This window comes from Salvelinus sp. IW2-2015, unplaced genomic scaffold, assembly GCF_002910315.2.
Source record: "Salvelinus sp. IW2-2015 unplaced genomic scaffold, ASM291031v2 Un_scaffold3607, whole genome shotgun sequence".
Classification (NCBI taxonomy): domain Eukaryota; kingdom Metazoa; phylum Chordata; class Actinopteri; order Salmoniformes; family Salmonidae; genus Salvelinus; species Salvelinus sp. IW2-2015.
In genome coordinates this window covers 51,839-56,833 of record NW_019944885.1, presented here as the reverse complement: position 1 = coordinate 56,833, position 4,995 = coordinate 51,839, and the positions used below count along the sequence as shown (strand labels likewise).

At 40.1% G+C, this 4,995-nt stretch overlaps 1 long non-coding RNA gene across 1 annotated transcript; it reads right to left on the bottom strand.

Moving 5' to 3' along the window:
- Positions 1-369: 369 nt before the first annotated feature.
- Positions 370-979, bottom strand: LOC139025942 (uncharacterized). The gene is made up of 3 exons (XR_011477630.1): positions 894-979; positions 529-568; positions 370-444 (listed from the first exon to the last, which is right to left on the bottom strand). It is a non-coding gene; the product is annotated as an uncharacterized lncRNA (long non-coding RNA).
- Positions 980-4,995: the final 4,016 nt, after the last annotated feature.

The window sequence follows — 4,995 nt, the reverse complement described above, 5'->3', positions numbered from 1 at the left end:
AGATAGACCGAGAGAGACGAGACCAGGACGAGCGACGAACGACAGACCGCCACACGAGACGCGAGAGCAGAACGAGAGCAAGAGCAGCACAGTACGCTGAAGAACTCATTAGCACGACGCCATTTCACCGAAGACGATACCGAGAGAAGAGGAGACGTGGACTAGGAGAGCGATAGGACGCACGATACCGAGACGAGTAGCAGGAGGGAGAGAGAGAGAGATGCAGGGAGGGAATGAAAGGAAATGTATGAGCTCTTTGAGACACCACTCACTCAATAATGTTCTCTAAACACATCCAGGTACTGTATACAACACAAACACACTCACATACTAACACATACATTAATTCATTATGAGACTTACTGCCAAAGTGTCGTAGTCAGGAGACATGGTCCTTATGTTCAGACCTGTGTATGTGTCAATGTTAGGGTCAGGATGAACACTCTGTGGAGAGAGAGAGTGGTTTCAAGGTAACAGTTAAAGTAGAATGAAAGAGACTGGAGGTTGAGAAGTAACTGATAGAATCACCTGTGTGTCTGCTGTGGCATCACTTCCTCCTGTGGATCTCCTGTAATGATGGAGAGAGTGAGATCTGCTCTCTATTGACCTCCAGTGGAATTTGATATGTTACAAATACAATTTTGCAGTTTAGAGCATTGGGTCAGTAACCAAAAGGTCGTTGGTTCGAATCCCCAGCCGACTTGGTAACAAAATCTGTCGATGTGCCCTTGTACAAGGCACTTAACCCTAAAAGCTCCTGTAAGTTGCTCTGGATAAGAGTGTCTGCTAAATGACTCAAATGTAAATGTAGAATGAATTAATGAAGTTAATAACAAATCAGTGTAATAATAATAATAATCAGAATAATCATATAAATATGCATTTTAACTCACCTGATCCACATGGGTCCAGAGAGACAGAGGATGAGAACCAGAACAACAACTGTGGTTCCTACAGCTGCAGTCACAACTGAGGTCTGTTTCCCTATAATAAAATCTGGCTGATATGAGTATATTGTATGAAATAATAAACTATAAATAAACTATAATACAGGACATTAATGCAGTACTTGTTAAGGGATCTTATAACCCAATGTATAGTTATAAACTAAGGTGTAATAAGACAAAGTATAATGATTAAAATTAGATTGAAACATATAGTTTTGTATTGAAGATGTAACTTTACCTGCTACAATGATCATCAGAGCTGTAGATGTTCCATAGTCCTCTTCCATTCTGGGCCTCACAGTAATATTCTCCTCTGTCCTCAGAGCTGATGTTAGTGATGCAGTAATTCTGTCCTGATGCTTTTGTTGAGGCTATGTTCTTCTTGTACCAGGTGTATTTGTCCACAGGTGGTGGCATCCTGCTGCGGTCAGAGTCACTGAACTGCCCTCCACTATTTCACCAGAGACTGACTGACACTGAGGTGTTCCTTGGGCCATCTGGTGTAAAATACAGTGAATATATTTATAGCAAAATATTTATTTACATTTTATGGATGAGTTTGAATAATTTAATTCAGAGTAAAAGACAATCTGAAACAACAAGAATGATACTTTGTGGTAATACACATTCAGGTAAAGGATGTTACACACTAAATATTTATTGTAGATAATATTTATGTGGAAAACAATCTGTCTCAGTATCATCATGATCAGTATATCAAACTGACGTCTAAAACCCCCAATGTACTTACATGTGACAGTGAGAGTCTCTTCAGCAGAGGGGTGATCCTCATGCCCGTCTACACACAGGTGTATCTGCCTGTATCCTCACTGCTGACTGAATTAGGCTATAGACAGGAGAGGAGTGTTGCTGTTTGGTAAAGACTGTCCATTCTTATACCAACTGTAGGCTTTGATGGGTCCAGTGTACATTTGGTTGTACTGTCACATGTGACTCTCTTCCCTCCTGAACACAAGATGTAGGATCCATCTCCAAACACAACAATCTAGTGGAAAGAAAATGCATCCTATTTCTCCTCCTTATATGCTATTTATGTCCTTTTAAAAAGATAATAATACATTTATTTTTTCCGTCAAATCAAATTGAATGTGTCATATACTTTGTAGACAACATGTTTAGACCTAACAGTGAAACAGTACTTACGGCCCTTCCCAACAATGCAGAGAGAAAATAGAGAAATATTATAAAAGGAATAATAAATACACCATGAGTGGACTATAACCTGGCTATGTACACGGGTACACAGTACTGAGTCAATGTGCAGGGTACGAGGTAATTGAGGTAGATATTCACATTTAGCTAAGATAAATGCTCGTCCGGGAAGCTACAGTGAACTCCAAAAGTACTGGGACAATTTAGTTGTTATTTTGTCTCTGTACTCCAGACTGGCAGCTTTAATTTGAGGTATTTTCATCCATATCAGGTGAACCATTTAGAAAATCAGCACTTTCGTACGTTGTCCCCCATTCTAGGGACCGAAAGTATTGGACAAATTCACTTATAGGTGGATATAAGTAGTAAAAAGTTTAGTATTTGGTCCATATTCATAGCATGCAATGATTACATCAGGCTTGTTGGATGAATTTGTGGTTTATTTTAGTTGTGTTTCAATATATTTGTGCTCCAGAAATAACCACCAGACAATTGTCCAGAACTAAATGGAATTCAACAGTTTAGATTTTATTGAATGTAACTGTACCTTGACAGTCAGAGTGACTCCAATAAGACCAATATATTTCCCTACGATCTGATTTGTTGTAAATCTAACCAGTACGTAGCTGAGTCACTCTCTCTCAGGTCTGTGATTGTCATGGTACAGTCATTCTTCTTATCCCCATGATACTCCAGACGACCTGCATACTCTGGGTTCTGACCTAGATCTTCAGGTTCTACACCAGTTTCCTTTTTAGTGAACCAGACGGATGTTGTGACTGTAAACCACTGATATGTGTAAAGCAGGACAGATCCACTGTTGACCCAATCAAGGCACAGATACTCGGAGTGGTGTATGTCACACTCCAGCCATTCTGACTCCCGTACCACTGAAACACAGTTAGACATCACAATGATATCAGAATGAAGACAAGGTCTATTGGCTCACAATGACAGTAGGTTTATCCACACTGTGTTCCATAGTTGCTGAGTTGAGTGTGAAGGAAACCACAGATAAGCATCTCTCAAGAGGTGTGAAAGATAACTATTTAAAGTGAATGGAGAACTCCTAACAGAACACACCAGACTATGATTATAAGCTAGGTCTGACACATTGATATTCGTTCTCCATCTTTAGAAATGTCTGTAGATTGATAAACAGAGCAACTAAAAATATAGAATGAGACCATACCTGCTACAGACCAGAGAAAGACCACCAACACACTTCTGCTTTCTCAAGGCCATTGTTTGCATCTCCCACCCTGCAGTCTTAGAAACATAAACAACAACTCACTCTATAGCTGGTGAATAACTCCACCTGATACATTGAAGTAGAGAAACTGTAAATGGGTACAGGCCTCATTACTGAAAATGAACCAGGCTCATAACATTTGTTCTATTGTTATATAAACTCATTAAAAAAAAAAACGTCCCTTTTTCAGGACCCTGTCTTTCAAGGATAATTCGTAAAAATCCAAATAACTTCACAGATCGTCATTGTAAAGGGTTTAAACACTGTTTCCCATGCTTGTTCAATGAACCATTAAACAATTAATGAAAACATGCACCTGTGGAACGGTCATTAAGACACTAACAGCTTACAGACGGTAGGCAATTAAGGTCACAGTTATGAAAACTTAGGACACTAAAGAGGCCTTTCTACTGACTCTGAAAAACACCAACAGAAAGATGCCCAGGGTCCCTGCTCATCTGCGTGAATGTGCCTTAGGCATGCTGCAAGGAGTATGAAGACTGCAGATATGGCCAGGGCAATAAATTGCAATGTCCGTACTGTGAGATGCCTAAGACAGCGCTACAGGGAGACAGGACCAGTATAAATATTAAATCCTCTACAGTCCGTCAAGCTGTACAGCAGCCTAAAGACTGACCACCAGGTTCAATGATTGGTTCAATGACACACACACAGAGAGAGAGAGAGAGAGAGAGAGAGAGAGAGAGAGAGAGAGACAGAGAGACAGAGAGAGACAGAGAGAGAGAGAGAGAGAGAGAGAGAGAGCGCATCTCTAGGCTAGGCCCATAAAATCTGTATCAAAGTCTAGAGAGCTGGTTGTTATGGATGTAGAAAAGTTAAAACACACATCCGTGTCACGCCCTGGCCTTAGTTATCTTTGTTGTCTTTATTATTTTAGTTAGGTCAGGGTGTGACATGGGGGATGTTTGTGTGTTTTTGTCTAGTCTAGGGTGTTTGTATTGTATAGGGTTTTTTGTAGAGTTCATGGGGTTGTGTTCAGTGTAGGTGTTTATGTATGTCTATGGTTGCCTGGATTGGTTCTCAATCAGAGACAGCTGTCTATCGTTGTCTCTGATTGGGAGCCATATTTAAGGCAGCCATAGGCATTAGGTAGGTTGTGGGTAATTGTCTATGTTTGACGTTAGTAGCTTGTGTCTTCACTTTCGTTTGTAAGCTTCTTTGTTGTTTTGTTTAGTTCGTATTAGTTTCGTGTTCGTTTCATCTTCTCAAATAAAAGAAGATGTATCTATATCACGCTGCGCCTTGGTCCTCTCTTTCACCTAAAGACGATTGTGACAATCCGACACAGTATAGATGTAAACCCTCCTCCCTATCAGTGTGGTGCTAAAGGGCCCTCAGCTATACTGAACAAAAATATAAACTCAACATGTAAAGTGTTGGTCCCATGTTTCATGAGCTGAAATAAAAGAGCCCAAAAATGTTCTATACCCACAAAAAGCTTATTTCTCTCAAATTGTGTGCACAAATTTGTTTACATCTCTGTTAGTGAACATTTATTCTTTGCCAAGATAATCCATTCACCTGACAGGTGTGGCATATCAAGTAGCTGATTAAACCGCGTGATCATTGCACAGGTGCACCTTGTTCTGGGGACAATAAGAA